We start from the raw sequence: 12,545 nt of genomic DNA on the forward strand, positions 1-12,545 counted from the left end.
AGACAGAAGACAGCAATCTGCTAGTGCTACTAGCTAATGGAAGTTCCCTGTTCTTTTGTTGCTGAAGGTTTGAGGTGGCCCAAGACATTTTGAAATATAAAGCTGATAGATCAGACGTTGGCACAGTGCCCCTGGGTTACTGAGGGTAATCTTTACAGGCAGGTGCTACAGGGAAGTAACACTGAGACAAAGTCACCACTGCACTGGGGATTTTCACAGTTTAACTGCAGGCACATAAGTCTTGTGATCAGGGGGCTGCAGGCTCCTGCAGGGTCAGGGGGACACCTCCCCTGACAGCCCAGGCCCTGAAGCTGCTGCTTTTGGCACTCAGGTTGGATGCCTTAAGCTAAACAGAGCAGCCTCTTTAGCCCAGGGTCCAGTTCTACCACAGCTGCTGACAGAGGTACCTCTCTGGCTGTGTCGTTAGAGCTGACACATAGCAGCACTCAATGCATGGTGTAACTCCTCAGAAGGATGAGCATTAACCCACTTCAATATCATGGAACTGCAAGGAACTCTTCCAACCATTTTTTTACATTTTTGTTTGTTTGCTTGTTTGGGAGTTTTTTGAGATTGGCTGGTGTCACTGAGAGTTGTCCCTTTTTGGATGCTCCTTCAGGACCAGGAATGCTGTGGTCTTCAACAGTTCCATAAACAAGTATAGAATATTTATCCTTACTATGATTTTCCACCTACTGATGAGTTAAGAGCTTGTGCAAAAAGAAGCAGAGAGAGGACCAAAGATACCAAGCCTCATCTTGCTCACCCAGAATCTGCTGCTTTGCAAACTGCCCTTCTCTAAAGTCCTGGGAAACACAGTGAGGAAGAGGATGAGGTTTGCTCACCCTGTGTGTTGCTTAAGCAAGAATGAGTGCCAAAGCCAGAGTCAGAATCCCAGGACCTGATATATATGGTGTATTGTTAGCTGTGTTTGTTTTGGGAGCTTTTGGTAATTTTTCTTCTAGGTTTTTGTCTCTCTATTTGATTATCCTTTTCATTACTGATTTCCTGACTTAATCTGAATGTGCATAAATCTCCACCACAGATTTATCATCTCTATAGAAAGCGCTTTCAGAGTGGTTGTGCAGCTTCCCAGAAAAGGGACACCGTTGGAAAATGAAGCTTTCAGATGCAACAATAAGCCCACTATTATGCTGATTTTTGCCAAGCTTTCTCTTACTTTTTTCCCATTTACTACAAGAGTGAGCTCAAGGCTTCTTTTTGTTTGTTTTTGAACTTCAGTCATTCTTAAGTGTTTACCACCCTGCTCAAGTCCACTCACTCTGAAACCTCAGACACTACAAGATATGACTGTGTTGCTTCTGGAATCAGAAAATGCTCAGGTTCTTTTTTTCAGTTGCATGTTTCTCTGAAGATTTTAACCAGCCTCTTTGCTAATCTTAAAATAAAAAAGTAAAAATGAAAGTATTTCTTAGACTATTGCACTCTGACTGTCACAGACCTTTGGGGACTTGGTAGTTTTAACCAAATGTGAAATCTCAAAGAACCAATTGAAATTATCTTTGATATAAATAATGTCATTGCAAACCAGATTTTTGTTTATATACTGTGTAGTCTGCCTGCTCATAAGCATTTAATCAAATTCAGGTCTTGTCTGAACAAACATAATGGCCATTGACTTATGTGTGGGTTGTGAATTATTCTTCCTGAATTTGACTTGCTTTGAGAGCTAAAAAAGATGCTGTCCTTCATTTTTTTTGCTTGAGATCACACAGGCAAGTGGAGAGGCTTTTCTATTTCTATTTTTTTTTTTTTGAATGTTGAATACAACTTTCTGCTGATAACATGTAGGAAGCCAACCTCTCTAGGGTTTTGGTCCACTGTGACTGTCAGAATTTTTTATAGTTATCATGAATTTTCTTTTTTCTTCTTTCCATCCTTACACTGTGTATAATGCTCTTTGGGATTCCACCCAGGTCCTTTGAAAGGATCCTCTGTCTTTTCTTTGCTTGGCTGCTTTCTCTTAAGCCAAGCATGTAAACATCTATCTCCTGAAGATACATTCCTGTTAATCACTTCTGGTGCTTCTCTTTGAACTTCTTTACGCTAACATTCCAGTTTTTAATTGCTGTTAACAAAAGCCAGGATAAAATGTTATTATCAGTCCTTCTCCTGGCTTAAAATACCTTTGTTATATTTATGCCCTAGATTAGCAACTGCTGCACAACATGTAATGTGCTGTTTTCTGTATCTTCACCCTCAGATCTGTTGCCAGACCACTATGACTGTACTACTTTATTTCTAAATTTTTGTCTTGAATCAGTTTTCCCTTGTTGCGAGCCAGAAACAGTTTTGAGCCAGGGGAATTTCAATTGATTTAATTTGTTGCCAATTAAAAAACTCCTAATGGCAGATTCTGGTATTGAAACCAACAAATACATATTTAGAGAAACACACCTCAGCTCCCTTCCAGACACTTCTCCCTGCTCCATGGTCTCATATTGCTGCTGCACATGGCACACAGTCCCTTTGGGGAGGCAACAGACCTCACCAAATAGCAGGAGATGAAACTTTGTAGTGTGCATTGGGCAGGACTCAGAAAACCTGTGCTTTATTTCTGCAGCTGAGTTCTCAGCGCCATGTCTTTCTTTGCTACTGTCTCTTATCTGTAGTGAGGGAAAAGGCAGTGACCTGCTTCAGGCAGTACTTTAAATCTGATTGCCAAGAAGCAGTCCAAGAGGATGTGGTGTTACTGATGCAACGGAAACATTGGAGTCTGTCAGTCTTGTGGGAGCAGTAGGTGTTCAAAGGAGATAAAGGTGAAAAATCTATCCCTATTTAATTTTGTCCTATTGCCTCTGCTTTCAGTTGGCTCGTGTTCCATCCCTAGCCCCAAGCCTAATCAAGTAGGATCAGATATTGAACCTATATCATATCTGAGGGGTGTTTTACCCCTTCAAAAACAGTGACTTTACAAAGGCTGCATTGTGATACCCTCTGGATTACTACAGCTCATTATCTAATGTTAGAGTATGATATGTCACCTTTCAAGGTCCTTTTCATGACAGATTACCAGGTGTTGGAGCTTCAAAAACTGGATCTCAGTTAAAAAAATTTTAAAGAATGGGGAGTGTGGTGTGATATTTTTAACCCAGGTTATTTCAGTGGTCTAGACTGCGGGTCGGTTTAAAAAACTGAATAGAATAACAGATTACAGTGCCAGGAAGGAGTCAGGGAGGCTGCAAGTGAGCAAGAAATCATTCAGGCACCTTTCCTGCCAAAGTTACTACACTGTACAGTTACACTTGGAGCATCTCTTAATCTTTGTCATATACACCGAGGTCTGGAAATTCCCTTCTTCTTCTGCAGATGACAAACTGAAGCCAAGAGAAATCAAATGAGTTGTCTGGGATCACATCAGAAATATGACCATGGTTGTGCAAGGAAATACAGTGACCTAAGGATTTAATGCAAAATCCAAAGTTGGTGCTTTGAGCAGGTCATTCTCACTTCTAATTTAGCCCAAATGTTCCAGCTGGGATGCTTAATTGTTGTTGCTTATTATTTTACCTTTATCAATTACTAACCTCTACACAGAAAGTGAACTACTGCAACGTGTGTTAACCATAAGGTTCATACTGCTATTTGGGCATAAGCAGAAAATGAGAACTAAACTCTGGGCAGCCGGTGTCCTCTTTTTGCAAAGAGCTCAGCATACACTCAAGTATGCCGCAAGTCAATGCAGATTTGCACATTTGCTGCAAAAAATTAAAAAGCTAGTGGAGTAACACTAAAATTCTTTCAGTGGTGCTATAGAATCTGTGTCACTTTGTCTGGAGATCACCTTCCAGATATTGGCCAATTATTCCCTAGGAAAAAAAGATTGGCAGATGTTGCATCAGTCTCTGTGTGAAGAGCTCCTGTTGCCTGAAGATTCGTTTGAGGCAGCCATTCATGACCCCCACAGCAAAACATACATTATCCCTTTTATGTTCCCATTTCAACCTCTACTTTCAGTTGCTGAGGATGATAATTTCCTTGTGCCAGTTTTTGCATGCACCTGAAGGCTTCCCAAAGCTGTTATTCCTCCTCTACTTGTTTACAGCTGCCCAGTACTTAATGGGGTTTTTTTTCACTTGTGTTTAGAACTCAGAAAACTCCCCCTCAAAACTGTCCATATATACCATTTCTCACAAGAGTGGTAGATGAAAAAAAAAAACCCTCAGGAATTAATTTCAGTGTACACAGAGTATAAAAACTTCATTGGAAAATACATTAAAAAGTAGACCACTTAAATTTTGTTTAACTTCTCTAAACAGATTTACAGTTCATCTTAAATAATTAACTTTAAGTTACTACTTTTTCAAAAGCCTGAAGTAAAGATCTGGAATGAAGTTTCAGTTCAGATTTTTCTTCCTGCCACGCTGTCACACAAAAAACCTAAGCTATTTCTGGCAGTTCTTATTTTTAGATTGTTCTTCATATACCATTTACCGTCATTGAAATTAATGAGAAAATAAAAGGACTGACCTTTGGCTAGGCACATACAGTTTATGCATGAGCTAAACAGCAGGATCCTTTTTCATTCTTCTTTTTCCCACATTCTCTTTCTCCCTGCTCTCCCCCATCCAAATATAATTTGTAAAGCCTTTAGAGCCTTTCATCCCATGTGTTTCCACTGTGTTCCTTTAGATGAATCTCAGGTCCCTGATTCACATCTATTCTCTTGTGCTGAAAGGTCAGTGGCACCCTTGTTTTATGAATATAATCCACCATTCTCCTGAACTTCAGAATAATTTCCAAAACTCCATGCAGCTCAGGATGCAGACAAATGTTAGCATTATTGTAAAGAGCACTCTCCCTACATAAATACAAGCCTGGACATTCCAAATTACATCGTTTAAAATAAACCAGCATTTACTGAAGATCTAAATAGTTGTCCAATTGCAGACATAATTCTCAACCTGTGGCCTCACTGTAACATTGACTATGTAATTCATGCCCAGCTTTCTGCAGCAGGTGAACAAGTCCATTTGACAGATACTCGCTCAACGAAGCCACCGTGCCTGAATAGAGTAGAAAGTGCCCAGTGAGGTTTCCTGGTGCACGCTGTTCCCTGCCAGGAGGAAACGCTGCCAGCTCTGCCTGGTTTGCACGGTGAGTTGGATTTTAAAATAGCACCTTGAATGATTTTCAGTGCACCAGTTTAAGAAGCCTTGGTTGAAAACAGTAAGGCTCGAGTGCTGCCTCTGAACTGTGAGGGTGAAAGTTCGTTTCCTGGCTGAGGGAAGGGAGTCAAGCAGAGGTGTGGTATGACCGAGAAAGTTCCATTTGTGCTAGCTGGAAAAGAGCTGTGCAACCATTTTGAGAGGAGCACCGTTATTTTCCAGTACTTGTGGCAATCATTGCTAATGAAAATGAGAACTGGTATGTGTTTGGGTTAAAGGAAATGCTTGTGACAGTGTAAGACATCAATGCTGATAGTATGTAAATCCACTTTGTAGTTTTTTGTGGAATTTTTCAGGGGTTTGGTTTGGGGGTTTTTTTGTTTGGTTGTATGGTTGTACCTCTGCATTCTAGTGTTTAAATTTAAGTGGACAGTTATTTTTTGCTTCTTTAATCTTTGTGTTAAAAATCCTGACTGTATTTTACTTGCACCTTTTAGGTAGCATTTTAAAACACTGATTACTGAAAAACTTGTGGTAAATTTTTAATATCCTCATTGTTTGCTATGAGTATTCATAGAGATTTACAGCATCCCAGAATGGGTAAGGTTGGACGGGTCATTTGGGCCAACCTCCCTGCTCAAGCAGGGTTATCTTAGAGCACAAGGCACAGGATTGTGTTCAGATGGTTCTACAGCATCTCCAGAGAGAGAAACTCTAAAGCCTCTGGGCAGCTGGTTCCCATGCACGGTCACTGCACAGTGAAGCTGTTCTCACGTTCAGGCAGAACTTCCTGTGCATCAGTTTCTGCCCGGTGCCTCTTGTCCTATTGCTCAGCCCCACCGAGAAGATGCTCTTAGCACACACACTCTCCCTCCCGTTTAAATATTTATATACATTAATGAAGTCCCCTCTCGGTCACTCTTCTCGAGGCTGAAATTCATCTGCTGGCCGTGACTGATGTCGTCTGTTTACTTTCACTTACGAAGAAGTTCCTGAATACTTCCTTACACGAGGCCCAGCGCTGTCCTTGCGCGCCGTGAGTGCTCTGTCTGCGGGGTACACGTAAACCATGAGCCCGCGGCCGAAGCCGACGCCTGGGGCCGGGGGCCGCTCTCGGCCCCTCACAACTGCCCCGGCCCGGCACGGAGCGCCCGGCTCCGCGCAGCGCTGCGGCAGCGACGCCTCCGGCGGCCTCGCCCCGGGCCCGTCCCGCCGCTCCCGCCCGGCAGCGCCCCCAGCCCCGAGCCCAGCCCGGGGCGGGCCGGGGGCGGTGCTGCCGCGCGGGGCGGGGCGCGAGGCGTGTCCGCGGGAGGGCGGCGGTGCCACGGCCGCCACCGGCCCCAGCCCCTCCTCGGCCTCCGCCGCGGCCGCACCAGGTAAGGCGCCGCTGTCGCTTCCCCTCAGCGGCACCTGCGCGGGGCGGCGGGGGGAGCGCCGGGAGTTTCGTGCCGAGGGGTGCCGGGGAGGGAGGGGTGCGGCTGCCGCGGTGCCCCACCCGCTGCTCTGTCGCCTCGGGTCCCGGCGCCGAGCCCCGGCTGCGGGTGGGCCCCTGCTGGCGGCGCGGGGACCGCGGCCCGGCCGGCTCCGTTCCCTGGACCCCTCCTGGCGTGCGCCGGGACCCGCTCGCCGCTGCTCCCCCTCGGCCGCCGCTCCGGAGCCGAAGCGGAGCTGGGCTGGGCTGTTCAAGGCTATTCGGTAACAGCCTCGGCCATAAATGATTAACTGCGCGCCCGGGGAGCCGGGTGTCGCCGAGCGTGGCCGCCCGTGCCCGGCGCGCTGAGCCTGCGGAGCGTTCGGTCCCGAACCGCCGCCGAGGGCTCCGGCACTGCTGGGAACGCTGCACACCGCAAGGTAGGCACGGAGCTTGCTGTGCCTCCGCTGCTCCTTCGGCAGAAATCCACCCGTTTGGCGTTCTTCTTTATCTCTGCCAAGGGAAAAGACCGCCAAGATGATACAAGATGATAGGGTGCTGGGTTTTTTTGTTACTGATTTTGTGTTTGGTTTAGGGTTTGTTGGGTTTTTTAAGTCTTTGTTGTCTTTTTTACTATGCATTAAAAAAAATAGTAGGTATGGAATTCGTTGATAAGCAGTGGCAGCTGGCAGTACTCTTTTATTCTCTATCAGAATGCACTGCCTCCTTTGTTGAGCTGTAAATTAATAGTGTAAGCTCCTTCCCCACCCTCAGCCTCATCACTTGGAGATGTGAATCACTTGTACTACCAGATTTGTTTTCTTTAGGAGAACTAAGGGGCACCGCAGAAAATCCATCTGTTTCATTCCAGGTCACATTCCACTGGATTGATTTGGTTGATTTCAGCTTGAAAATGTGCTTCAAGGCAACTAATGATCTTCTGTGGGAATTTTATTATTTTTTTTGTCAACCTTTAAATTTGAATTACCAGTGTGTGCAAGAAGTATTTTTCTTCTGTTTCTTTGAGCTCTTGATACAGTTATAAAGTATTTTCCAAAACATGGTGATTCAAGAAGGTGAACTAAAAACTTTCTACGCAGAAAGAGGAAAAGGCTGCTGCACGTAGAATGTCAGGTTAGCTAGGAATGTATTTGCACTGTCTATGAAAGAAATCCTGGATGGCAACCTGTTGAATGCCACTAACTAGTGTCCTTAAGCTGCTGTGAGCAGGTCACTGTGCCCTTGCCACAATTGTTTCTGTGAATGCAGTCAAATTGTGCAAATGCAGAATGATTTCCAGGTCAGAACAGGTTGATGAATTTAGTGAGGCGCCATCACAAACTGCTGGAGCTGAACACTGCTGCTAGGCTGTGAGTGTTCTCCCACTAATTGTGCTGGGGAAGTGGAAGGTGTTTGGCCCTTTGAGAACAGCAGGATCTGTTAAATGTAATGAGACACTAATCAAGATAAGGCTTGTACTGTGTCAGGTGCTGTATAACTGTGTAAGGAGGTAAGGTCACAACTGCGGGAAATTTACTGCATAAAACAGTGCTATGATTAAGATGAATTAAGCTAAGTACCCTTCATAATGTCCTCAGGGCTATCCTTAAGTGAGGGGTCTGTTTCTACAGTCCTGATGCCCAGGCAGATGCCTAAGAAGAAATGTGCTTGAGGATTATTGTTTTGTCTGACATACAGTAATGAGCCTAAAAATTGAACACAAGCATCTTTCTGTGTTGGGAGAGCTTTGTTTCTGAATGTGGATCAGTTATTCTTATCTAGTCCTTCTTGCTGAAAGAAAAGGAAACAAGGCTATGTCAGGACACCTTCCTGCTGTTTCCTGAATTTTAAGGAAATGCTTGTCTGGAACTGAAGTTGATTCAGGCCTGTTTTTAAGAGAAAGTACAAAGTTTCCAGCAGCCTACAATATGTTTTATATTTGCTTCAAGTTTTTCTGTAGCAATCATGGGAGTACCAAACCTGTGCCTGTCAGCAGTTGCACACAGCCTGTATTTGGTATTAATTCCCATAAACTGTTATGTTTGAGTACCTTTTCACCCCATGCATGGCCTCTGTCGTTCTAAGGGACTGTTTCCTGGTGTGTTCTCAGAGGCCACGTCTTAAAAGTCTTTAGACACTGTTAGCAATGTTAGTCATGCAGAATACAAAGAAACCCCACCTCAGTCATGTTCTCAAAACAATCTGCTGTGGTACTTTACAAATCTAAAGGAAAGGTCAAACTCCACTTTTCACTGTGCACTGGAGGATAAAAGTAAAGCTGTGTAATGACTTGGAGCAGAACACCAAAGGGCAGTGAGACTTTGCACGAAGATCTAGGGGAGAAAAATAACAGTTAACTGTTAATTGTAGCTGATTTGTAGCTAGTAACAAGGATTTTATTGTCCATGTTACTCTTGAGAAATATGGCTCTTGTCTGGTGCTACTCTCTCCACTGTGGTTTTTTGCACTGTTTTAATGCTTCAGTTTCTCTGTTCCTCCTGCCTTTCTTCCTCAAATGCTTCACCAGCTTTCTCACAGTTTTCTTCTTCCAATATAAAAAGAAACAGTAGTGGGGTACCTTTCTTTTAGACTGGGCACCTTCTCCTGTTAAAAGTTGTTTGAAAGCAGTGCTCCATATCATTATTGAATCAAATAATTTGGATCCTGAACTTCACTGCGATTAACAGGGGGCACACGTCACACCTCTATGCCCTGTGGGTTTCTGAGCACCTTGAGCTTCAAGATGTGCGGCATTGTTTAGCTTCTACTTTGCATTGGCAAGAGTCTCTTTACCATCCTCAGAACAGTAAGCTCTTGTTTTGGAGAGCAGGAGATGAGGGAGTGTGTAGTTACCTTGGGGGTATGTTTGTCATGGCAGGACTTTTACTTCCGATGTATATATGGGAGTGGCATGTATCGCGGCTGCTTCCTACAGCAAAAATTTTGGCCCTTGTACAGTCTTGTAACATGCCAAGGACCAGCTCCTTGCCTGATGTAATTTGATAAGGTGGTCAGAAGAGCTAAATGTAACTGACACCTTGACCAGTGGTGTGTGCAAAATACATTGTTTGGTTTCAGTGTGTTGGCATTCATTGTGGGAGCACAAGGAATATAAATTTTGGGATGTGGCAAGGAGCTGGGGAGTGAAAACTGACACTTCTGACTCTTTAGTTTCATGGTATGTGGGTGGAACATACGGGGAAGAGGGCAAGCCTGTCAGCTGTAACTCTTGTTTCTGAATGAAGTGCAGTAATTCCCTAGTTCTGGGTGTGGGTTAGAAGACTATTTTAGGTTATTAGCTTCCACTGTCATTCCTGCTGAAAATTTGTGCATGTGTAGCTTGTTTAGAAACTGTAGTGAAATTATGTGTGCCATTTTGAATGTGTGTGCGCCTTTGCATGTAAAATCTGGGCACTGAAGTGTCGTTGGGGTAGGCAAAGAAGTAAAACATTTTTTTCTTCTGGGAAGTTGTTGGCAGATGTAATTAACTTTTTTTTTTTTGTGAGGGCCTTCATAAACAGGCTTCAAAATTAGAGTCTAATACTGGTTTCTCAGTGTAAAAGAAGTCTTTTCCTTGAATTGGCCATCTTATACTTCATGGGCAATGCCAGATTTGGTCAATTACTAAAGTGACTATTAAGCAACAGTGACAATGGTTTCACTTATTATCCCAGTACAATTACACTTTTACTAGATGTTGTACCAGAAAAAGCTCCTGATGATTTTCTGTTTATACAATAGTGCTTCAGACCCTAATTAGGATTTGGGAATAAAGTCAAAACTCTGCAAGTGTTTTAACTTCTCTTGTAAAACAACAATAATATAGAATGCCAACCCATCTTTTTATAATACAAAAGAGACTAAAAATATGCTCTGGATGTACATAACAAGAAAGGATTGTGGCATAACATTTTCAAAGCTTGTTCTTTTCTTGGTTTGCTTTTAACTGAAGCTTTGCAGTTTCTTCAAAAGCCATGAGTTACAAATGAATCTGCAATACTTTGTGACTCCTTGTCCTTTCCTTCAGACAAAAGGCCCTTTCAAACCATTGTGGAACAGTCACTGATTTTCATGTGGTCATTCAAGAAAAGGATAGCGATTGGCCTTCATAATAGGCCTTTCAGTACTCTGTGGAGTGGTTTGCTGGCTGAAAAAAATGCTTATGGTAGTGTACTCTATCTAGTTTTTAAATTGCTGACAAATCTAATCTCCCAGGTGTTGGAAAGGTAAGAGCTCAGATGGCAAAGAAGCCTCACCTGTTTGTGAATACCAGTGTGCTGCTACTCAGTTGGGGACAGATTTTGGTCTGTGTGAACTGGTACGGTTTTATTTGATTTTCTTTGACTGAAGGTCTCTACTTTTTTTTTTTTTTTTTTTTTAAATTTAAGTGGTAACTTAAGCCTGATTAATCACAGTTACCATGAACTGTGTTTTTGAGGGGGTTGATGTTATTTTATGTCCTGGGTGGAGCTGAGCAGTGTTATCTGTTTGTGCTATGCATAGCCAAGTGAACTGTGAGAAGGATTTCTTGCAAGGTGACTATCCTTGAAGGTTGTGGGTGTGTTTTGAGTTGGCATTCAAGAAGCTGCTGCCACTGTTGCATTGACAGCTCAGTCTCACAGAGTTATCTTTCTGTTCTGGGAAATCAAATCTACCTGGCAGCATTTCAAAATAAACACTTTGTGTTTGGGGTAGGTAGACTGATATTTGTTGGCCCAACCTTGTGTAAAATCCATGCAAGAATTTATGGTGCTTGACTGACTCTTACCTGGAACACCACCAAAAAATATTGTTGGTGCTGTGAGACATTTCCAAACGAGGATAGCTCTTCAGGATCCTAGCTGATTTTGTTAGAAATGTGTGCAGTACTTCCCCTGGAGGTTCAACCCTGGAGTGTCTGTCTGAATGCTGACGGTCACACCTGGCTTTCATCGCAGCAGAAGAGTGGTTTGTAGTGGCAGATCAAGACTTGAGACTTTCTTATTGGTTAGGTACAGCTGCCCACAAAGAGTTTTTGGGCTCTGGATGACTTGAAGCTCAAGCAGGTACTCACATGGTTGTTTCAGACTAAATTACTTAGTAACACATAAAATCAGCTATGAGTATGTACTGTCCTACGCACATCCAGTTTGTGGCTTCCTCTTCTGCACTACACTTAAGTTATTCCCTTTTAGTATCTAAATTACAGTGCTGCATATGGTTCTCTTGTGTAAAGTTAAATACAGTAAAACCATTGCACATGCAATTTGGGTGTGGTGGCACTTCTCATACAGAATGTGTTCAGAAGCTGTGGTTTGTGGTAGCTGTGCAAAACCTACAAGTCCCAAAATGTCATCACTATGGGACTTCTCCTTTCTGTGTTGCTGAGGGAATAACTGTCTTATGCAGTGATACTAGCCTGTGTAGAATTTGATTTAATGGTCTTTAGGACAAGGTCTGAATGAAATGTTACCTTTTCTGTGTTTGTTTTCCATTAATAACTCGGTTTTGGCTAGAAATTGTTCTGAATTGGCTGATTTATTAAGGTGCTGCCATGACATTGTGCTTTGTTGTTAGAATTGGAGCTTATGGTCCTTGCACTGGGTATGTTGGGGTGAGGGATGGTATGGAGATAACTGTACAGCTCTAAGGTGCAGAGAAGCTTCATTACCCATTCTCACAGCTACTGAGGTCTCCCATGTGCTGCACACACTTTGTTACTAGGATGAAAAAAGGGAACCTACTTCTACTTAAAATTCTTGAGGGTTTCTTCCTCTACAATAATCAAATTATGTTGTATACAAACACAGTGGAAGCAAAAAAGGACTGGATAATTCATCTGGCTAAAAGAAAGGCAGCCAGGTCTGAAATGTAAGAAAAGAGTGGGAGAGAGGAGTCAAAGACCAGATGTGTGCTGTCAGGTTCACAGAGCTCTAGTGCAGGTGGGGCAAGAGGTGCCCTGAAGAGATCTGAAGTGTGAGGCAAATACAGATGAACTAGAGCAGCTGCTATGTAAGAGAAGTGCC

At 43.3% G+C, this 12,545-nt stretch overlaps 1 protein-coding gene across 4 annotated transcripts in view; it reads left to right on the plus strand.

Annotated features, from left to right (window-relative positions):
* Nucleotides 1–6,430: 6,430 nt before the first annotated feature.
* Nucleotides 6,431–12,545, plus strand: part of SPATS2L (spermatogenesis associated serine rich 2 like) — a 77,121-nt gene continuing 71,006 nt past the window's right edge. For 2 of the 4 annotated variants that reach the window (XM_033064648.1, XM_033064652.1), the window contains exon 1: nt 6,431–6,505. The gene's annotated coding sequence lies outside the window, so the exon portion shown is untranslated. Of the gene's footprint in view, nt 6,506–6,963; nt 6,981–12,545 lie in introns of those variants that run through there. The other 2 variants (XM_033064651.1, XM_033064649.1) reach the window with 2 other exon arrangements.

Source organism: Catharus ustulatus, chromosome 7 (genome assembly GCF_009819885.2).
Source record: "Catharus ustulatus isolate bCatUst1 chromosome 7, bCatUst1.pri.v2, whole genome shotgun sequence".
NCBI classification, from domain to species: Eukaryota; Metazoa; Chordata; class Aves; order Passeriformes; family Turdidae; genus Catharus; species Catharus ustulatus.